Here is a 23,989-nt window from a genome sequence, read left to right on the forward strand (position 1 = left end):
GTCCAGATTGCTGTCCAGACTGCCCATTTTGAGATCACTCCATCTTGGTTCTGTCTCATCAAAATAATGTTGTCTGGAATTGAACATAGAATATTCTAAATTCATTCTGACCAATGCAGAATACATTAAATCATTGCTTTCTATAAGCTAGATTACATGTCTTCTTGAGGTTGATACATAACATAATGTTGGTTTTGGCTTTTCAGAAACACATTATATACAGGTTAAATTTGTGGTTACCTAAAATCTGCATTTTTTTTTTTTAGATGAGCTTCTTTCTGGACCCTGTAATCCGATAGTAGGCTCTTGGATTACCAAGTATGAGACCATATGAAACAAATGTAGACGTTTGAAGAAAATTGATACAGTTGATCCTCAAACAACACAGGTTTGAATTTATATGCTTTCTTCCCCCAATAAATATAGCACTATATGATATACAGTTGGTTGAATCTGTTGATGTGGAACCTCAGATGCAGAAGGCTGACTGTAAGTCATACTTGGGTTTTGACTGCACGGTGGGTGGGCATTCTTAACCCTGTCATTTTTCAAGGGTCAACTGTATTTCACCATACAGCTGTGAGCTCCAAGGGCCAGTTGGTTGACATAAGTCAGCTACAGACTACGCTGGAAGGAGCTAAATGCTATGGAAAACAAGAAAAAGTAAAGCAAAGTAGGGAATTTGAGGGTTACATTCTTCTGGTCACAGCATAGCGAGAAGCAGAGGTCTCATTAACATGATTGTCACCTTTTCTGTTTCTATTGCCTCAATCCCAGCCATGAGCAAATAGATCAGTTTAGAAATGTATTACATTTTTCACATATTTAATATCTCTAATGCAGGGTTGTTGTAGACGATGGTAATTAATTCAGCTTAGGAAATAGCTACTGAGTTAATCATTTAGAATAACAGCTTGTGATTTTATTTATTAGTGGTGTATCTGATTTTGAAAATGACTTCATTTAATCAATTGATTAATCATCCATCATTTAGTCAACAGATATTTATGGACTGCTTGTTATGCAGAAGGCTGAATTATATGTACATGTATTATAGTTACAGAATTACAAACTCTAGAATTCCTGGGTGTTATAAAGGTGGAATTAGGTGTCTAGAAATATTATGAAGTTGAAAATGGCAGTATATTCTAATCCAAAGAATACAGATGAGGTGTGAGCATTTTTCTTTTTTTGCTTTAAGCATTATGTAAGAGCATGTTAGTTGGTCTCACAACACTTCTCGTAGATTAGCATGTTTTCCTCATTGTATATGTGGGGAAACTTGAGATTCCAGGAGGATAGGTGTCTTACCCTTAGTCACTTAGGGAGTGTTAATACTGGAATGAAAACTGTAGGTTTCCGGGTCATTTCTAGCAACATCTGATCATGAGCCAATTAGTATAAGAGGTCACACAGCTTTGGCTCCAAGTCTGTCTGGGAGCCAGGGGCCTTCATTGCAATAACCACTCAGACCTCCCCTGTTGCTGGGGTCCACATCCTTGGTGTCAAAAGGCCTTAGGTATCAGAAGTTCTCAGGATGCTCCAGGTCATCTGTCTCTGCCAGTGGGGTTCAGCCCTCCCCCTGGGCCAGGTATCAGCAGGCACAGAAGGAGGGTGTAGGGGTGAAAGGAAGGGCAGAAGAAAAGGCAAAAAGGAGGAACCAATCATGTTTATTCCAGCTCCTTTATCTTACTACTACTCCCAAATTGCTAGTTATCCTTCTCCTAATCAATTACAGAAAAAAAGGAAAATAGTAATCACAAAACGATCTCGGTATATGACCCTGACCATTTAGCTTTTGGGAATGCCTTGATGTTGGGCTATACCTCACAGGCCTGCAAGCCTGTGGTTGCCTAACCTGGAGAAGAAAGAACCTGGAGACAGCAACAGAGACATCAATTTGCTGGACAGGGGTCTTACATGTCCGCAGCAGAAGATCCTGGACTGACATCCCACTGGGTACAGCAGACAGCAAGCATGACATGACAACCTTCGCTGCTTGGGGAAGGAGGCTACTATTGGCTCATCAGTTACCAGGGAAACCAGCAGCTGGGGCACGTCCCTCACAGCCCCTCAGGTTAACAATCATCACAAGGGCAGATGTTTCCCTTTAATAAACTAGCAGGCAGAGCCATTCTGGCCTAAGGACTAGAACAATCACTCGCTGGGGCAGGGAAGTGGTGGTGGTGAGGGGGAAGCACATTCATGTGAGTAGGTGTAGGTGAAGCAAGGATGGTCAAGCATGGGATGGATGAAAAGCAAGAGAACAGCCATCTTGAGTGGCCTGACCATACACATGATCACACTTTCTGGACCTTGTTAGCTGGTGATTTTCAACCTGGTTACAAGACAAGCAGAAGGTATTATATCCCATGAAGATGTATTAACAATACCTGGGGGAAGGGTATATTGAGTATGAATCTCTGCCTCCTACCTCCCAAGAGGATCTCATGCTAGCAAGGGTTCTCAACCCTGGCTACACATTAAAATTACCTGGGGAGTTAAAAACAAAATGCCCTGGCTGGGGGCTCACCTCCAGGTGTTCCAAGTGCTTTGGCCTGAGGTACAATCCTGACTGAAGTTTTTTCAAAGCTCCAGTGTGCTTTTAATGTGCAGCCAGGATCACTGCTCCAGTGATCCTCTGGTGCTGACAGGAGAGTGTCCTATCCTCGGTGTCCTACCCTCAGTGTGTGAGTGAAGAAAAATGCTTGAGAACCGTCAGTCCAGTGATTCTTAAAGTGTGTGGTTCACACCCCAGCAGCATTGGGATCACCAAGGAACTTACTAGAAATGCACATTCTCCGGCCAAACTCCAGACTTACTAAATTAGAAACTCTCAGGGCGAGGTCCAGAAATCTGTGTTTTAAAAACCCTTTCAGGTGATTCCGATGCATAGCAAAACTTGAGAGCCACTATCCTAACCTAGCCTGTGGTATCCTGAACTTGTAATGTGAATATAATTGAGTTAGATACCTGTCCCTTCTGGGACAGAGAACATTCTTGTTATAAATGTGAATGCAGATAAAGCTTTGTTTGGCTAAAGAAATTAAAGTGTGGCAAAAGAAATCTCAGACACTAACTGGGGAGGACCCTGGGGATAAGGACAGAGGTTGTATTATGGGTTTTTAAAATTAATTAATTTAATTGAAGTACCATCAGTTACAATGTGTCAATTTCTGGTGTACAGCACAATGTCCTAGTCATGCATATACATACATATATTTGATATTTTTTGAGATACAGGCTCTTTCCCAAGAAATCAATCACATAGGCAGGCATCTCCCCTTGAGCTAAAGCTCTTTTTCGCATTGACTATGAGTTTATATTTTAACCTACTTGAGGCAGGCCCTTCCCCCGTAACCAAACAGTATCTTCAAAGACAATGAAGATCAGCAAACAAACCCTTGCACTAGACAAAAGGACTGAAAACACTCAAAGCCACCCGGAGCCAAGACGTGGGAAACTGTTGGGTCCTTGACTACAGCAATAGCATTGAGGCTGTCATGCCAGAGAGCTGTGGTCATCAGAGTTGGGGCTGAAGGATGACATTTTCTGATCCATTTTGCCCCACTGGCTCTAAGAGAAGTTTTAGATATGAATCTTTGGAGATGGGAAGACATGTGTGTTCAGGTATGCTTCGTATTATCATGTTTCCAGCTTTCGATCATACAGTGAAGATTTGAGCAATGTCCTAAAGCAGGAAAACTGTGCCGTCATTGGGAAAGCCTCCTGGTCAACAAACTTTTACGCAGTCAGATTTCTTTTTTGTAGAGGAATTTTATCATATTATCAGAGACCCCAGATCATGTTGGATTAGACTGAAACAGGTCCAAGGGTTAGGCTGCTTTAGATCCTACCTGCTTCAAATAGCTCATAAATTCCTAAGGAGTAAGTCACCCTTACCAGGACTGAAGACATGCTTAAAGTCAGAATGTAATGATTCACTCTGAGATTTCATATCAAGCCACAGGAACTAAAAATGCAAGTGTATTTCCCAATGTGAAACACAACCTGTAATCTTAATCCATTTAACTTCCTCAAATTGCCGTATTACTCAAAACAGCCCATTTCTTCACTGAGCATAGATCAATTTCCTCTGTGGCAACTGTCACACTCTGACCCAATAATATGTCCAGGCTCCCCTGGCCACCTGTGTGTTCTCCTTCAAGGAAGGATATTGAGCAAACAGAATTGGTCTAGTGAAGAGCATGTGCTTGAAACCAGATTACTCGTGTTCAAATCCACCAACGTGGCTTGTTAGGAGTGTACTGTTGGATGGTTTCTTAATCTTCCTGAAGTACAGTTTCCCCACCTGTAAAATGGAGAAATAATAGTACCAACCTCATAGTATTAGCAATAGCACAAGGTCTGGTACACAGGGAGTGCTCAGTAAATATTACCTTATTTGAGTGGGTTACAGCATAATTGTTAAGAGGAGGATTTTTAAGGCCAGACTGGGTCAAACCCTAGCTCTGCCACTTACTAGCTGGATGTCCTTGGATATGTTTCCTAACCTCTCTATGTTTATATTTCTTATTTATAAAATAAAGATAGTAATAATGCTATTTCACAGGTTGCTGGAAGGAACAAATGAATTAATACTTGTAAAGGGTTTAGAACAGTAAGTGGAGTATAGCAAGCTTGGATTAATTACTCCTGTGTTACAGGAATTAGTAATCCTGTGATCCAGGAATTACAATATAGAATTCCTGCCAGGTTACAGTAGGGATGGGTCAAGAACCTGCTCTTAGGTAGAATCAGACTATTTCTCTCCTTAACTTTGTTATCTCATTAAGGCTGGCTAATTCATCAGAGATGGAGTTGAGGAGGGAGTCCAGAGGGAACTGGGATAACCTCCACCAGGTTTGCTCTTCATGTTTGTTGGGCACCAGAGAGAGTATTACTGAGGACCACCTACCATATTTTAAATACTTAAAAGTTATAGATGCAATCAACTATACCTCATTAAATAAACAGATAAATAAATAAATCAATAAGTAAGTTCCAGGGAATGTACAGCCTGGTGACTATAGTTGACAATACTGTGTTGTATATTTGAAAGTTACTAAGAGAGTAGACCCTAAAAGTTCTTATCAGAAGAAAAAAAATGTTAAGTCTGTGAGGTGATGGATGTTAACTAAAACTTACTGTGTTCATCATTTATATATATCTGTATCTCTCTCTCTCTCTCAATATATATAGATATCTCAAATCTTGCTGTATACCTTAAACTTATACAATGTTATATGTCAATCATATCTCAATAAAAATGGAAAAAAGGTTATAGATCAAGCTATATAAAGCTTTCTCACCAGAAACCATCCTGCTGGCCGCCTGATCTTGGACTTCTAGTCCGCAGACTGTGAGAACATAAATTTCCTTTGTTTAAGCCTGTGGTATTTTGCTATGACAGCTGGTGCTGACTAACACATGGAGTTTAGGGCAGGCTCCTAGTGAGCACACCCCTTGGCCTTGCAGAGTCCTGATCTGTGAGGAGGAAAGACAACCAGAGAAGAGCCCTCTAATGAGCAGGCCTCAGGCAGGAACCCCCTTGAGCCCTGAGGATGGTCCTTCTCCCCCAAGGTACTGAGGGAGAAGTGGAGAAACTATGAATTTCATATGTACTTGGGCTACAAAGAGAGACTCAGCATAGTAATTTAGGCCAAGAACTAAATGGACCTTGACAGTTATGGTCATGGACTCTCCAGCTGGAAGTTACCTTAGGGTCCTTTGGCCTTTGTTTTACTTTGAAGAAACTGAAGTCTACAGACTTTCCACAGTGTGCATGGAAACTTGCTGAGATCTTGGCTCTCTAAAATCTTAGGCATATACTTTTTTAATTATTAGGTGAACTTTCCCAATTTTTGAATTAACTTTCAGAGGCCTACTGAATTTGCTAGAAGAACTCTGGAGAATGCTTTAAGAATTCTTGCCTCATTGCAGGCCAGAGCTACTTATATCTGCTTGACCCAGGTTGATGAGACAAAAGCATTTGGTTTAAAAAACATAGAGAGGTGCCATGTAATTATTTGTGTTTTTCTTTCCACTTATTAACTTTAGAAAAAGTGCTTAATAATGTTTTTAGGGCAAGGCTTTGGATATTTACAGACTGTTATTCACTCCATTAAGACAAATATATGACTAACAGCAAATATGGTCCTATTAGGTTCAAAGGAAATGTTTGTTTACATTAAAGGTCTGTTCAGGTCACATGAAGGAAGAACTTTTGAAACTGGGCAGAGGAGGCCAAGCTATAGTTCAGTAATGAAGCTCATATTCTCTCATATGCCTGAGGGCCTTGGGGCTTAGGAGGTGGGCAGCAGGGACTTCAGAAGGTCACAGTCCTAAGAAACAGGGGCAGCGTTCAGTACACCTGGAGTTCCATGCAGCATCTTCCTTCCTTTGACCATGGGTGACCTGATCCTCCGGGAACAAGGACAGCCCTTCCAAGCAGGGAGAAAGATCTAATTATAATAATAATAATTTTCATGTATCTAGGGTATTTTCATTTCCAAATGAGGCCTACACATTTGAAGGCATTTAACCTTGTTGGCCCTGTACTTTTATTAATCCTATTTGGGAAATGACAAGATAAAGATTCAGAGAGACTAATAAAATGACTGGCCCGTATCATGCAGCTGAGAAATGTAGAGTTGAATTCACGTCCTTTGGCGTCAGCGCCTCTGTAGGGTGCTGTAAAAATACAGTGGCCAGAGAGTATGGACATTTCTTATTCAGACCTTGGCTGTGCTTATCAGATGAAATTGTTTTAAGGTGGTAAGCTCTTGCATTCTGTTTCCTCCCAAAAGGGCTCTAAGTTTGTGAAAATCCTTAGCACACAGCTTGGGCAGTCCAGGTGGTTCCTAGATCACCTCTCTCTTTTGTCTCCAAGAGGACAGAGTTGTGGTTTCTGTCTGTCTGCAGCTCTGCCTTTGACAGAAAGGGCCAAAGGTCTTTGCTGCTTCTCTTAGGTTTGAGTGGATAAAATCGAGGTTATCTCTAACTGGGATGCAGTTTATTTCCTGAAAGGAGTAAAAGTCACTCATAGTGTTCCAGATACTTCTGCTGTTAAAACATAATCTAATGTTTATTGGCTTTTTCCTGATTATAAAAAATAATCTTATAGATGTCTCTGTTGAAGATTTAGAAGGTCCAGAAAAGTATAAAGAGGAAATCAGGTTCACCTGTAATTCGACCTCTCTGAAATAATCACTGTGAACACCTTGACGTGTATCCTCAGGTCTTTCTGTTCCATATCAAAATACTGAGACCATACTGTATACATCATATTTTATATACATAGTATGTTATATGCTTTTTTCTCATGTAACATTATATATTATTGCATATCCTCATGTCATTAAATATATTTTTATTTACTTTTTAAAATATATTTTATTTATTTATCATCATGTTATTTAACTATTTTATTTTGGCAGGGGTTGGGGGAGGTAATCAGGTTTATTTATTTTTAGAGGAAGTACTGAGGATTGAACCCAGGACCTCATGCATGCTAAGCATGTGCTCTACCACTGAGCTATACCCTCCCCCTAAATACATTTTTAATGTATATTTATTTTAGTAAATGCTTTCCTGTTGTTGAACACTTTGTATCTAAATTTTTCAGCTTTATAAATAATTCTATAATAAACATTCTTCACGTGATTCTCTATTCCTGTCTCTAATATCCTTAGAATGAGTCTTGGAAGTGAAGTTATTGGATCAAGGACTGCAAGTCTTTTTAAGATCCTTGATACTGAAGAGTCAAATTGCTTTTCAGAGAGGCATTACCAATTTATTCCACCACCGGCAGCTCAGGAGAGTGTCTATTTCACAACTTCCTCCCAACACTGACTCCTGCCTAATGGTTTAGTACTGGGATCAGGCTTCCGAATCAAACTCTAAAATTGAATCTCAACTTGACCACATCCTACCTGTGTGGGCTGGCAACAGTTGCTTAGCTGCTCTGTGTCTTGATTTCTCTTCTATTAAGTGGGCCCAGCAATACTGCCTACTTCGTAGAATTATTATGAAGTTTAAATGATATATTACAAGTAAATACGTCGAAGAGTGCCTAGCACACAATAAGTACTCAATAAATGCTGGTCTATTATCATTAATGAAATTCTCTTCTAATTTGATATGTGAAAAACTATCTCATTGTTGCATTAAACTGCAATCTTTGATGACTAGTGATGATAAACATCTTTTTATGCTTATTGGCCAACATGTGTATGTTTGTGAATTATCTATTCATGCCCATTGACTCCTCTCAATTGAAGCTGATATTTTCTTGTTATAGGTTAGAGACCTTTATAGTAAGGATATTAACCTCATGCATGTCACTTACACTGCAAATATTTCTCACAGTTTGCAATATGCTTTTAATCTTTGTTTATGATTTTTTTGTTATATAATTGCTTAAATTTCTATATGGTCAAATATGATGTTGTCTTTGACACTTTTTTTTTATTGCTTTTATGCTTAGAAACCCAACCTTTTGTTCACATTAGTTTGTAATACATAATTTATCACTCATAAATTGAATTTTTTAATATTCTAAGGTCTGTTTTGAGATTCACTAAAAGATTGCATTTTACATTAATACAACAGTGCTTTAATTATTCCAGCTTTATAATATGTTTTAATACCTGATAGCTTTCCTCTTTCAAAAATTTCTTAGAAATTCTTGAATGCTTATTCTTTCAGTTTGTTTTAATATCATGTTGTCAAGTTCCTACATATGAAAAACCTTTTTAAATAAATTCAAATTAAACTTATAAATTAACTCTGTTTTAGGAACATGGAATAGTTCTTCAGTTATTATAATTTTATTTTAAAAGTTTTGCAGGTTTGCTCTTTTTGTTTTTGTAGTTATTTTCATATAGGCTTATGTATTTCTTGCTAAGGTTATTACCACAGTTTTAATATTTTTGTATTATAAGTGGGCTTGTTCCTCCCACTATATCACCTAACTTATTGTTGGCATATGGGACATTTATAGATTTCTGGATATTTTGTATTTGACAACTCTGAAGAACTTTCTTAGGACTTCCAAAGGTTTACTGTTGAGTAGTTGGGTTTTCTAAGTACATAATCAAGTCATCTGGAAATAACTTCAGTCTTTTTTCAAATAATTATCTCTCTCTCTCTCTTTTTTTTCCATAGATATTGTCAGTTGCTGAAAATGTGTGGAAAATGCAACATCTAAAGCAAGATGAGTTGAGGGTGGGGCAGTGGAGCAGGGATGGTGTTTTATCGGAGAAGAGGCAGAGGATGCTCCGGGGCTCCAGGGAGCACGATTTCTGTAGCCCTGAGGGCTGGCTCCTGATCTAGCAATGAGCTAAGGCCACCTTCCTTGCTTCCCCTCCCAATGCCTGAATCCTGCTCTTCTTCCTCCCTCCATGAGGTGAGGATACGGCAGTGGCTGCAGCCTCTATACTCAGACGAGAAGTTGTTGGCATGCTTCTTGCTCTACTAGGAGCCTGTTTATCTTTGACCAGAGATCAGACCTTGAATCAGCTCCAAGAGCCCCTAGTGCACCTGCTCTGATGCAATTCCTCCCTTCTGTCCATCTTCCCTTCTCCCACCTTCCTCTGAGCCACCACCAACTCTCACATTGACACCTGCAATAGCTTTCTAAGTGGCTCCCCTCCAATCCATTCTCCTCACAGGGTCATAATTTAAAAATTGAAATCAGAATGTACTCCCTCCCCTGTCATACTTAGAATGAAATACAAACTCCTTAATGTGGCCCTGCGTGATCAGTCCTTTTCTATCTCCAGTAGTGTCTGGTACTACCTCTTGTCTTCTTCTTCTCTGGGCTCCTCACTCTGTCTTCTTTCTGTCCCTCGAACACACCAAGGGCATTTTCACCTCAGAGCCTTTGGTCTTGCTACTCTTTCTGCCTGAAACACTTTTTTTCTCCAGCTCTTGGCATGTGTTGGCCTTCTTACGATTCAAGCCTCAAATCCAGTATTCACATCCCCACCCTTCCTGCTCTCAGAGCACCTTGTTTGTGTTCTTCAGACACTCATCACAATCGGTAATGATCTTGTTTATTTGCTCACCAATTTATCATATGTTTGCCACCTGGATTGTAAACTCTACGATGGCAGGAAATTTTGCTCTGATTACGTCTGAATCCCTGGAATCCAGAACCATGGCACAGAAGGGATTTGAAAAACACTGCTTTAGCCTGAGTTACTCCTAGAAAATGGTGGCTGCTACCAGGGCTTGCACGCATTTTGGGAAGTGATCTCATATAAGATTGGGGGTTGGAGAAGAAAAACAGTGAAGGAAGAAAGCCAATACAAATGTTTATTCTCAAGTGGTCACTCAGGATGGGGGATGGGCATCTTCCTTGGAGCCATGTAGAATGTGTCTCAGAACTGTCCATTCAAGGGACAGAGGAAGGGGGTATCGACCCACCAGATTCTGTTGCAGCTCTGATCAAGGGTTCTCATTTCCATGGGTGTGTACAGGACCAACTATAGAATTTGTGAGGCCTGATACAAAATGAATTTTTAGATCCTTGTTCAAAAAGTAGTAAAGAATTCAAGATACTGACAGCAGAATCTTAAACCAAGCCTGGAGCCCTCCTAAGCACAGAGCCTGTGACACTGCACAAGTCTCATGGCCAAGCTCTCATGCTCTAGGTATACACTTGGGTGCTAAGCAGCTTCCTGTGGGCATCCTCCCGGATGTCAGGGTATCAGAGACGCCCCAGAGCAGAAGAGCTAGAGTGATGAAGTGCAGCTGAAGCAAGGTGCAAGAAGCAGGTCTCCCAGTAGTGGCTGGAGGAAAAGGTGGGCTGAGAGGATGTGAGGCCAGGCTACTAGACATATCAGATACCCAAGAGAATTAATGAATTTTGGGTTACTACTGCTCATTGAAATATACCTAAAATTCCAGACCTAAATGCTAATTCTGAGAGTAATCATTCTTGTATTTTTGATGTTAACAGATAATATCTCTTTTGCTTTCACCATTAAGTATGATCTTGGTATTGGTTTAATCAAGATTATGTTTCTAATGTGAGAAAACACCCTGTTTCTGGTATTCTGGACAATTATTAAAATACTAAATAATAAAATAGTTCTGATTATCTACTGCTGTGTTACAAAGGACCCCAAAATTTAGTGCCTGAAAACAACTACTGTTTTTATAGTTCATGATTGTGTGTGTCAGGAATTTGGGCAGGGCTTGGTGTTTCTTTTCCTCCATGTAGTGTCAGCTGAGTCACTCGGTATTCTTTTGTGGGTAGGCTGGTCTGGAGTCCCCAGGATGGCTTTGCTTACATGTCTGGTATCTCAGCAGGGCTGGCTAGAGTCTGGGTTCAGCAAGTACTGTCAACCAGGGCATCTACATGTGTTCTCTCTTGTATGGTGGTCTCAGGGTAGTTGGATTTCTTTCCACCCTTCTCAGGGATTCTAGAGAATTCAAAGGGACCTGGGTGGTGGCTTCTAGGTTTCTTGTGTCCTAGCCTCAGAAATCACAGAATGTCACTTTGCCACATTCTGTTTGTCAAGCGAGTCCCTAAGGCCAGCCAGGATTCAAAAGGAGGCAAATAAACTGATCTTCTCAATTGGAGGAATGGCAAAGAATTAGTGGTCATCTTTAATTTACCATTTTCCTGTTAAATTTTCTTATAAACCATATGGTAGGACCACTAATCCCTTTGGTATGGAACTAGTGGTATCTTCAATTAGCGTTGCCAGATGAAACACAAATATTGCATGAGACATATTTATCCTAAAATCTATTTGTTGTTTACCTAAGGATCTGTTTTTCTTCCTAAATCTGGCCACCCTATCTTCATTACTCCTAAGGATATTGTATATGTGTATATAGTATATACGCAGTATATCCTCAGTTCAAAGTGAGAGTGGGTCTGTAATATAAACCAAGGAGCAAACTGCATGGGAGGATGGGCTGGTTTACTTTTCTGATCAACTGAGAATTAGCTAGAAGCCTTTCTGTTTTTAGACCTAGTCTCTGCAAATTGTCTGAAGTGTAGGGAAGACTATATGCAGCGGTAGTTAAAGGTCCAGGCTCTGGAGTTAAACACATCTGGACTCAAGTGCCAGCTCTCCCCAGTCTAGCAGTGATATTGAGAAGAAAGTTGACTCTTTTGAATGCCTTATTTATAAAAGAAGAGTGATTCTACCTTCCGTTGTTGTTGTAAGGGTTAAATGACTGCCTGCCAAGTCCCTAGCATGGTACACATAATGAGTGCTCAACAAAGTCACCCGTTACTATTATTATTTTAAATCTTAGTAAGTAGAATAGGCTGAACATATTATTTTTTTAATTACTGAATTTGGATGAAAGTCTACTCTTGCAAGACATATAGTTACTTTTAAAATTTAAAAAAATTCTTGGTATTTTCATACAACTAGACACAGAGAAAGTATAACAAATATTTGCTTATCAGCCTCATTCATTTATACACATATTATAGAAGAAAGAGAGGTTAATGGTTCCACTTAGTTCACTTTGAGGTAATGGAGAGATGGCCCAATCTTTAAAAAAATCCCTCAAAGGTATGATTATCTGATTGTGAGACATTTTGGGTGATTTAATTAAAGTAATGTCATTATTCAATAGTCATGTTGCTTATGTGCCAGAGACTAGCCCTCAAACGCCAACACCTACTCAGCCTCAAAAACCCAAACTAAATGATTACTTCTTTGTAATCACTTGCAAGAAGAGAAAAGATTTAACCTTCTGAGTTTTATCTTGCTGTGCTCTATCCCGCAGTAAGTGAAACCAGCTCTATTGTTGTCAGCCATGGAGCCTGCCTTGAAAATCAACTAGCCAGCACAGGGACACTTCACCACATTGTTCCTCAAGGATTAGAAAACTGGGCACATTATCCAAACAAACTTGTGATATAAAATATGCTGTGGACTACATAAGTTTATGTACTTTATTAGCACAATTTTCTAAGGTATCCTAGGAAGCAGCTCTGTCCAGTGGAACTTTCTGAGATGATGAGACTGTTCTAGGTCTGTGCTATCCAGTATGGAGGCCAATAGGCATGAGTGGCCATTGAGCACTTGAAATTCAAGGAACTGTTTTTTAAATTTCATTGAATTTTATTTAATTTACATTTAAGTTGCCACAGGTGGCTAGTGGCCTCTGTATTGCACAGTGCAGCTATCACCAGTAGATGACATTTGGTCAGTCTGCCAATGTTAAAATTCATCAAAGTTCACTTCTGGAGGGATGATATGTCTCAAGTGAACAAGGTCCTGGGTTCAAACCCAGTACCTCCTATAAAAATAAATAAATAAACCTAATTACCTACCCCCCAAAAATAATAAAAAAGAGAAAAGTATTCATGTATGATTGAAGCATTATGTTGTATACCAGAAATTGACAAAACATTGTAAACTGACTATACTTCAATAAAAATACATGTATACAAAAAAGTTCACTTCTGTTCAGTCTGTCTGTGAGTGACACTAACCCAGAAAGTTACCCTAAGCTTGCTTAAGTTTAAGGCAATAGAGTCTAGATCCAGGACAAAAAGTTTCATTTCCCTATCTTGCACCTAAGGTAACACAGCTAATTGATCATGGCCTTTTTTTCTTCTTCTGAGCTTAGAAGCTTTAAAACCTTTCCCACAATTAGGTTCTGGAAAGCCACTCATCCTTGAGAGGAGTTAATAAGCTGATACTCATTGAGGGCTCTGTGCTGAGCATTTTGTCAAGTGCCACCTCAGAATTAAATCCTAATCATTCCAGCCACACGGATCTGCATCGTCTTATTTGTGTCAGGAACCAAGCTATTCTTCTAAATGTGACTGCAAATCTACCTGCTCAGCTACCTCCATGGGACAGTCCAGTCAATCACTCAAAGGACAAAGGAGCTCATTTCTCTCCTCACAATATTTGATCAAACTTCAAATATTGATCTTCTGATTTTCATTCCACTACAATAATTGTATGTACATAATGGAGTCTGGCCATGGGGGACATTTACGAAGTGTCTGTGTCAGCACTGTGCAGGATGCTACAGATAATTTATGTCATTTAGCAGCCAGAAGAACCATGCTGACAGAATATAAAAAGCATCTTTAATTTTCCTTCTTCTCTGCTGTATCTCCCAAGAAGTGAATAATTTTTGGCAAACAATGTTTAATTCAATTTACTTATTCATTCATTCACTTACTCCTTCAGTGACATTAATAATGTGTCTATCAGTGCTGGGTGTTGGGAGAAGCATATAGACAAGGTCCTGGCCTCGAGGTGTTCAGCTTCATGGAGCCTAAACTTAAAATAAAGAGCCTTGGCAATACAGAGAAGAGAGTCCTTGAGGAGACAAGAAAGCCAGCAAAGAGAAGGTGACATTTGATCTAGGTGTTGATGGATGAAAAGGGTTCATCAGGCAAGAAAGGAGAGTCCTTTCTTCTGTAAATTCCTTAAGTTTCTGATCCCATGGTCACGTCTGACCCTGCTTTTGTAAATGGCTTTAGATTATGGAATGCACTGCTTTCCTAATGAGATGAGGTAAAATCACATATGCTAGCATGGAGGTTTAACAAAATCATGTGGCATATTGGAGAAATTGCAAGTGATTTAGTATAATTTACCATTACTAACAATTCTGCTCTGAAGTCATCTGTATCTGCTTACAATGGTATGTTGTAAATTACTTTGCAATTTCATGATGAACTCAAAGCAATCATTTGGTGTGTGAGTGAGGCTGTTGTGCTTGTGAAGATGTCATGTGGAATATCAACATATGACAAATACTGAAGTAAAATCACAGGGAAAGTGATCTGCTGCTAACTAGCTATATGATGTCAGGCAAGCAAACTTGGTTACTTTAGGTTTTAGTTGACTCATCTATAAAATGGAGAGGTTGATGTAGATTATATTTTTCATTTTTTTCTGCTATTCTATGAAACAATAATTATCCTAAGGACACATTCTCAGAATGAAGGAAAAAAGAAAATGGATAGTTATTTATAAAATCTGCCCCCATAAGCTCACAAGTGAACAAAGGAGAAGAGGTAAGGATATATTCAATACAAATTTGCACAAAATGATTCAGAACTGCTAATACAGTACCAAGGTGGAAGTCTCGGCTCCTGTATTCCAGTGGCTGGGGGAGGGTGGGATGTGGTGAGGAAAAGCGTAATTATGAGTCTAGGCTGTACTGTTTGAGGAAAAACTGCCAGACTTGTACAAAGCAATCTGAAAAAAGGATACTGCTATATTCTATCAATATCTTGTTCTTAAAAAACAAAAGTGATTATTCCTGGAACTCTGATAAGAAAGGTTCCAGTAGGCAGGTCAGCTGAGGTTCAGCCAGGAAGGCTATTTACTTAATATTGCTGCTGCCTGGATTGAAGGGAAAGAGACACTCAGTTTCAAACTCAGCCTGGGCTATATAACACATGGAAAAAGAATTCATGTGTCTTCTAGAAAGAAGCAGATGTTATCAATAATAACAATAATAATAATAACCCTACATAGCTGTTGCTAGGATAAAATTCATGTATGAGAACTCATATCATATTCATGTATGATAAATGCCATTTGTTCTTTACATAAAGAAAGGTAGTAATGCATTTTCAAATTGTCAGACAGTTAAACAATATTTGATTCTTAAAACTAAATTAGGAGGTGAATTCTCCAAGGTCAACAGGTGGCTAACTGAGGCTCTCACATGTACAGATTTCACTTCATTCCAACAAACACACCTACAGATTTCATTTCCAATAAATATTCCTGAAGTGTGTGCCAGGCACTGTGCTAGGTGCCAGGGATACAATAAGGGTGAAACAGACACAGACCTTGTTTTCATAGAGCTTAGAGTCTAAGGGGGGAAACAAAAACATCTAAAAATAAATGCAGTAATAAGTATCTCATTAATGCCCTAAAGGAAAACAACAGCATGTGAGCTAGGAGAGAGAAAAATGGGGAGACTGACACTGGGAAGTAGATGCTGGCTGCTCTTTTCATTGCCTGGTAAATAAATCCTGCTCGGCTGTCTATCAGGGATTTCTCAGTAGAAAAGAATTCTGTAAACATCCAAGTGATATACGTATTGATTCAGGATTTCATGGTCATAAGAGTTTTGCAGTCTCCATCCTTGACATGTTAGTCAAAAACTATTTTCACTCATAGCACCCGGACCCACATAAAGATAGCAACATAATCCACTCGTTACTCCCTTCACATCTAGATAAAGTTCCATAAGGCCTCCCTCATTCCACGCTCTGTAGAAATCAAAACCCATTCCAATACTTCTGTAAATTTCTGATCCTGTGGTCATGTCTGGCCCTACTTCTGTAAATGGCTTTAGATTATGGAATGCACTGTTTTCCTGTAAATGCAGTTTCTGTTCCATGCCCTGTTAACCTGGTTGTGAAACTCAGCCTCTGTTACGATCTCCTCAAGGCTCCCACCCTCATAGGACATCTGCACATCTCTAGTAGACTTTTTGAAGACCTGAGAGGGGGTGTAGGTCTGAGTAGGAGTTTATGTTAGTCAGAATAAGTCAGTCACTACAACAAACAAGCCCCAATTGCAATAATGTGACAACAAGAGCAAACACGCAAAAGGATGATCTCTTACTCATGTCACAGTCCGATGGAGGCTGGAAGAGGCCTGATCCACCAAGCCATTCACAGACTGAGGCTCCTCTTGTCTAGTGGTTCCAGCATCTTCTGGGGGCATGGAGTCCTCCATCTGGTCCTCTGTCACCAGCCTGCAGGAGAGGGCAGAGTGGAGAATAATGTGGGAGTTACATTAGCCAGGCCTGGAGGGGCCACCCATCCTTGCTGCCCACTTCCAATGACTAGAACTAGTGCTCTGGCTACATCTACATTCCACGCCAGGGTGGCTGGGAAATGTAGTCTAGTTTTGAACCCAGGAAGAAAAAAAAGGGACCTGTAGAACACCGAATCTGTCTCTGTCAGAGGACTTATACTACAGCAACACAAACAACTTCAAATTTCATGTGACAGCTCCTAATTTTTAGGGGTTCCTTGGCCTTCTCATGACTAGGGATTTTTAATGTAATGCCCAGGCTCATGCTCACTCGTTCTTCTCTCTCACTCTAGCCCTTCCATCCTCTTTTCTCTTTCCATAACCTAACGTTGCTGTTAATTCCTTTCTAAAAAGGATTTTAACTCTCTCTGTGTCTTGCCTCCCCCAGGTTCCTGAGGCTCTCAGAATCCATCTCAGTGTCTTATCAGAGAACAGACAGTGCTTCACTAGAAAATTCTTCATAGGACATAAGTTTGAGGCCCCTCTTAAATGCTGTATGATATGTGTCTGTGCCTCTCAAACTGATGTAAGTGTATTCTTGGGAATAGGAGGCTTTATGCCTGGAAATGAACCCTCAAGATAAAAATAATCTGTTTCTAGTTCAGAACCGATTCCCCAGGGGCCTTGTTTGTGCTTCCCCCTCTTTTTGGAGAATTGTTCCCTTGCACCTCGCTGCTCTAATATATAGTCTGAATCTTCTCAGTATGTTTGTTGTGTGTGTGTGTATATGTGTGTGTGTGTATGCACACACATGAGCATGTACACACACATGTTGTGTTCTTTCTCTCTTCTTTTATGGTAAAATTGAAATATGTGTCTCCAAATCCTGCTATACCCTCCACTTGCAGAGAAAAGCAGAAGAGGCAGAGAGGGAAAATGTACTGGTGTCTCAAGCCCTTGAATTATTCTTTCCCTGATCCTTTCTTGTTACATGAGTCAATAGATGCCCTTCTCTCCCTAAGCTAATTCAAATATGGTCTGTCACTTACAACCAAAAGAATTCTGACTTATGTAATAAATAAACATGGTGATTTTCCTACAAAGTCATCTCTTACTACCAAATTTGTGCAACTCCTCAACATTATTCTCATTTTAAACCATATGTATAGATTATTTAAGAGAATGCCTGGCTTTACTCTGGGCTCCAGGACGGTACACCTAAGAGGTGCTTAGGTTGGAAAGGTGGAGGAAGATTCACTATGGGTGGGAGTGACTCCCCCACGGTGAAGGTGAAGGAACTTCTGCCTGGGGACCAGTGAAATAATGAGCATTTTACACTTTCTAGGTAGATGTACTTTGGGGTGTGGGATAAGAGAAGCAGGGATGTGCAATCCAGTGGCAACATCAGAGAAGTCTGCTGAGCCATCTGGCATCAGGAGAAGTTGCCCAGCTTGCTTCCTGGAGGGTGTGATAAAATGTATAAATTCACAACATAAGGACTTTTAGAGAGGCTTATGGAAAACTAAGTGCTATCTCAAACTGCTGGGAGTAAGATGTGAGTCCTCAGCTTCTTCCCCCACTACAAAAAAAGTGCCAGTTTTGAATGGAAAGGAAACACTTGTAGCTCCATTTCCTCTCAGGCACAAGCAACTCTAAAAAAAGCAGCAGAATGCAATCGTTTGCAAAGTGATGAGGAAGCAAAGCAATAGTATTAACAGAAATAGTTTGAGGCAAGGGCAAGCAAAAATTGCAAATTAGAAAATCTACTCTAGCCGGATGGAAACAACAGTTAGATCTCTCTCACTCCACGGGGCACATTCTGTTTTGTTTTCCTTTGTCCTGCAGGCGAAACTCGCATTATCTTCCAATCTAAACCTCGCCGACTTCTTGTCTCTTTTCTTCGTATACCTGGAAGTTTCTATTTGAATTCTAGCCACCTTGTTTGAGTAGATGATCAACCACAACAGGATACGGCTTTTTTTTTGTTGTTGTTTAATGAGATTAGGCACAAGGTTAGACCCACAGTTAATGAGGCTGGTTACTCCACGTAAACATCTGTGCACAATTTTCATTTGTTTTCCATAGTTCTAAATTTTCACAAATAAAGGGATCTCTGAAGAATCTGTTGTCAAATATGCCACTGACTCACTTTGCAGCTCGGCCAAATAAGCCTCTTGTTTTCCTTTTTGTAAAATAGGTGACAAATTATATAAAAATAATCAAAATGACCTGCACTCACATTGGTTAGGATCATTAGATTTATCACATAAAAACTTCTGGGTTTCGGTTTTGGTTTTGATTGGGGGGGATCTTAAAAATAAGTTGTTAAACATGATATTTTGTTAAATATGTTAAATACATGTTTTGGTAAGTTCATAGGTTGCTTTCTGATCTCCATCAGTGGAAATGATTTCTCTATGAATATGATTACGATTAATCTAAGAGATAATGCGTAACTCATGTTTTGAAAATGACTTTAGAATATTTGGTGCGGTGATTTCTGTTTGACAAACACTAGCACAAAACCGCTGCATAGGTCGTGTCTGTGATCTGCCACACCCGATGGCTTACTTTTATACTTCTTGTCTGTGGAAATGCCCAAATGCCGTGATGATATGCAGGGAGACAGTAAGGGTAAGTTGTCAGGCCCCAAGTGTCCAAAGTGTGACCTGACTGGGTTATAGAATAACCAGGTTGTCCAGCGTTCCCTGTGTACTGGTTCCCCAAACAGGCCATACATCAGAAACATTCAGAGAGGCTTAAAATGTTTTCCAATTTACTTTAGAATTCAAACACAGTAAAATTCACTTTCTGGTGTGGAGTTCTATGAGCTATGACAAATGTCTGTTACCACCACCACAACTATGATGCAGGACAATTTTATCACCCCTCCCAAAACTCCCTTTTGCTCTTTGTACTCAAAGCCTATCCCCGCCCTCAAACTCTGGAAACCATTCATCTGTTCTCTGTCACTATAGTTTTGCATTTTCTAGAATGTCTTATGAATGGAATATAGTATGAAAAATGGATTCCTTCACTTTGTATACTGTACTGGAGATTCAGCCTTGTGGCTGCTTGTATCAAAAGTTTGTTTCTCTTGACTGCTGAGTACTAATCTATTGTATGGATGTATCACAGTTTGTTTATATATCTCTAATGAGAGACATTTAGGTTATTCCCAAGTTTGGGTGACTATAAATAAAGCTGCTATAAACATTCATAGATAGCTCTTTGGGTAGATGTACATTTTCATTTCTCTTAGGTAAATACCTAGGAGTAAGATATCTGAAAAGTTTTGAAAAATATTTCCATGTCCACTAAATTTCAGTCTCTTGGGTATGGGGTCTTGGAATATGTACTTTAAAATTTTTTCTCAAGTATGACTTCTTAATGGATGTGGAGTGTTCTTTTGGAGTGATGAAAATGTCTTACAAATGGATACAAGTGATGGTCGTACAACATTGTGACTGTACTAAATGCCACTGAATTGTACACTTCAAAATAGTTAACGGTTAATTTCATGTTATATGAATTTTATCTCAACTAAAAAGAAACTTAAAAAAAAAATGCTCCCCAAGTGATTCTGATTTTTGGAAGCTCTGATCTTGGGAGGTTGTATCTGGATGAGTTTCTGTGCTTGTTAGAGGTTGGTCTCAGGAGAATGAACTGGGTCTTCAACTTGTGAATCTGTAACAAACTGACTTTTCTTTAGAAAGTTTGGGGAGTCTTAAAAACATTTGGTGATTAGAAGGTAGGCCTGTAGCTTTTGTGCCCTCTTGGAGGTTGCTCCTGGTTTGAGTGGACCCAGAATTCTAAGGTCACCAGAATTCTGCTGTGATCTAACCAGAGCTCCAAGGGATTAGCATGTAGCCTGGGTCCAGTTTGTTCTGGAGTGGAGCAGTGTGGCCAAGATCCTTCTTACCAGAGGATCACCAAGGAAATTCCAGCCCTAGAGTCTATGGAAGCAGTCTACAGAATAATTTTGGATGCTTGGGATTGACTAGCTATCAATTTTCATCCCTCAGGAGTTTTTACTTTTCACTGAGGTGGGAAGCCCCATGAAACAGATGGCAGGACTCCCAGGCAGGGCCACTACTCTCCTGCCAGCACCATCCAGCTCCCTGGCCCAGCAGCATTATCTCGCTTTTTGCCTCTGAAACGGGCTTGCTTCTAGGAAAGAGGAACTTACCCCTAAGATTCTATTGGTTCCCTGAGCTAACTCCTGATCGGTCCATTTGTAGCACTTCATTTGCATAGAGCTCACTTCTGGTTGGTCCATTTCTACAAAGCTTGTTCCTTAATCAACTTTTGTTACACCTTATTTGCATATGATGTTGCAAAGTGTAGACTGGCAGCCTATAAAAGCCTGTGTAAACCTACAGATGGGGTCCAGAGCTTGGAGTGTTAATTCCTCTGGGCCTGCTGGTGTAATAAACCTGAGTTCTCCAACCCTCTGAGTGCTGCTAGGTCTCTCACCTGGATCCAGGTTGCTGTCACAACTGAGCTGTAACACACTTTGCTGCAACACACTAGTAGAGATACAACTGCTTATGGCAACGTTTGAATAGATCAAAACTCACTGCATTGGTACAAGATACTCCACAAAGACCTTAAATTCATAACGCTGACAATGCCACAGTATGGCTAGGACTGCAGAAATGAGAAAAATTAGCCAGACATCCCTGTATCAGATAGGGTTGTGAGGTAAAGACAGCATAGGACAATAATATGGGAAACCTTAGATCTGGACTTAGCTTTAAAGACTAAAGCAGAGGCACAGATTAAAAAGGGACAGAGTACCCCTGCGTCTCAATGGTCAACCATTCCCCATTCAAATCTTCCTTCGGTCTCCGCTGCTCTAGACACTCCTATATCCTCTACTTCCTGTTTTTGTCTTTTTCATATCACTTACACTTCTAGCCACCTTTAAAAACAGAAGATCCTCCAACATGAACACTTTCTTCTTTTGGGATTCACGTGTTCCTAGCTGCTTTGAGGATGAGGGAATAAGCCAAAGGAAGAAGAATGACTGGGAGTAGGAGCTCAGAGTTGAGCTCTGTCCCTCTGGGTTTTCCTCAGCTGTCACTGCCACTGAGTGTAGGGAGTCCTTCTGAAAGGCAGGCATCATCCCAAAGCTCTGTGCTTCTCAGGGAGGACTGTGTCCTTGAATCCAAAAGCGACAGAGTGTGGTGTTCTTCTTACTAGCTCTGGAGGACCACCCCTAGTGTCCCAGGGGAGTCTTTTCTCCCTTTTCCTTGCTCCCAGAAATAGAAGCCTCTTTGGATAGATTGGTCTCAATATCATGGAATTTTTGATGTTTGTCTTTTCTCGCCTGACCATCTTTGCCTTTTCCCCCTTAGGTTTCATGGGTTGAATCTGAAAGGGCATAAAGTCAGGCAGGATTGCACCGAAAATACAGCAGAGGTGGAGGGATGGCCCGAGGAAGGGGTTGTGTATGATGTGGGTGAAGAAAAGCGAGGTGAGGGAACCAGGGGTGGGATCACATGGAGGTGACACTGCAGACCTGAACTGGCAAAGAAGATTCAGTGATTGAACTTCCCAACATAGGTTTCACATAGGCTTCATGTGACCATGAACAAAAAAGAGGAACTTAGAGCCCCACCACATACACCTTGCCTCTCCCGCCTTCCCCTGCTTTCTCCAGCTGACTCAGGGCTGGGAGGATTTACTACAGACTTGCCAATGGGGATGAGGGACAACCTTGCAGGGAAGATAATTTGTTTGGCTGCCTCTTTATGTCCCTTCCTGGACTTCTTCCCCCAGAACTTGGTGCCTTTACAGATAGGCTCTTGGGGTGGAGAGCTCTGTGGCTGTCCAACTCAGCAAGACTTAGGGTGTTTGACCATTTCTGATCACATCTCTTTTCCTCGACCTTACTCTTCCTGCATCCTGTCCTCCCTTTAGGGCTAGTGTGAAATTGGATTTAAGGTGTGGTGAATGGCAGGGTCTTAACAGCTTTGCCCTCTCTCTGCTTTTAGGTTATACTTTATTCTCTCCTATCTCCTGAAGAAATGAGCAGGGCAAGAGTGTGAAGACACAAAGTACGGCTGTTGGTGGGGTTTTTTTTGGGGGGGAGTGTCGGGGAACATTTAGATGCATATTACTTAGGAGATCGACTTGAATGTATTTACATGTTTATATGAAAGGTCAAAATTCCAGAGTATTATATGGAAGCATAGAGTTAACATGCTTGTCCCTCCATTCACTCATCTAGCCATCCATCTATCTGGTAAATAATCATTGGTCCCTCCTACATACCTGCTACTGTGCTGCATGACAGACTCTAGTATATGCTGGGGAGGAGAGGGGAAGGGACAAAAGTGAGATAAATAACTGCCTTAAGGCAGTTATTGTCAGGGATTTATCATCTGAAAGAGAATTTGAAAATCTTGGCTGGCACCCACAACGAAGATCCCTGAGGAAAAAGATACAACTGCTCCACAGGCTATAAGGGAGACCAAAAAAGCACATAATGACGTCTTGGCAAATCGTACCTAGGCACATTTCCCACAAGGCTGTGGTTCCCCGGGTCCGCACCCCCGCTTGGTTGTAACAGTGGCTAGCAGGCCATGTTCTGTCATTAGTAACAGCTCTCTTTGTGGGAATAGTGGTGTAATTGTGGACAGAAGTTCATGCTGAGTTCTATTTATAGCCTCTGATGACTCATTAATATGTTACCTTAGCAAAGGCTAGCTCTAGAGCGAGCCTTCTATTACCTTGTAGTCAAAAACATTCTCACTGGAGTATTCTGATGAAATAAAAAGCAAATTGTCTATAAAACACTCCCAGCAATTTGCACATCAGCCTTTTAATTGGTGGTAATGTTAGCTGCTCTTACATTTAGTACTGAAAACTACAATTGTCAAAGGAACCAGCATCCCCTGGCGCTTACCAACATGTAGATTTTGTTTTAAGGAAAATAAAAATTATTCACTGATAGTTTTCTAAAGAGTTTAACCAGCAGTTGATCTGGAAAATATGTTAACTAACCTTCAAAAGTATTTCCGTTCCCGGAAGTCTTTGTGCCCTGTGTGACTATGTCCTTTGTGACATTTCCACACATGGGACCTTCACACTCATCGCTTTGATTCCAACAGAGGAGTTGTGTTCAGGAGCAACTCTGCGCTTTGTAGAGATGTTAAGGTAAGACTCTGAAGCTGCAGTGCTTTTATCAATTCAGTCTGAAAAACAATCTCTGTGGTTAAGCATGTTAAATCCCCCTGTGCTTTCGCAGCAGCCTG

The 23,989-nt window shown here is 40.4% G+C and overlaps 2 long non-coding RNA genes across 2 annotated transcripts in view; one reads left to right on the forward strand and one right to left on the reverse strand.

Annotated features, from left to right (window-relative positions):
- Positions 1 to 23,816, reverse strand: LOC116661124. The gene is made up of 3 exons (XR_004316880.1): positions 23,739 to 23,816; positions 16,593 to 16,725; positions 1 to 73 (listed from the first exon to the last, which is right to left on the reverse strand). It is a non-coding gene; the product is annotated as an uncharacterized LOC116661124 (long non-coding RNA).
- LOC116661118 overlaps positions 23,774 to 23,989 on the forward strand; it is an 8,523-nt gene continuing 8,307 nt past the window's right edge. The window contains exon 1 of the long non-coding RNA XR_004316874.1: positions 23,774 to 23,891. This is a non-coding gene — a long non-coding RNA (uncharacterized LOC116661118). The remainder of the gene's footprint in view (positions 23,892 to 23,989) is intronic.

The sequence above is a fragment of the Camelus ferus genome, chromosome 3 (genome assembly GCF_009834535.1).
Source record: "Camelus ferus isolate YT-003-E chromosome 3, BCGSAC_Cfer_1.0, whole genome shotgun sequence".
Lineage (NCBI taxonomy): Eukaryota > Metazoa > Chordata > Mammalia > Artiodactyla > Camelidae > Camelus > Camelus ferus.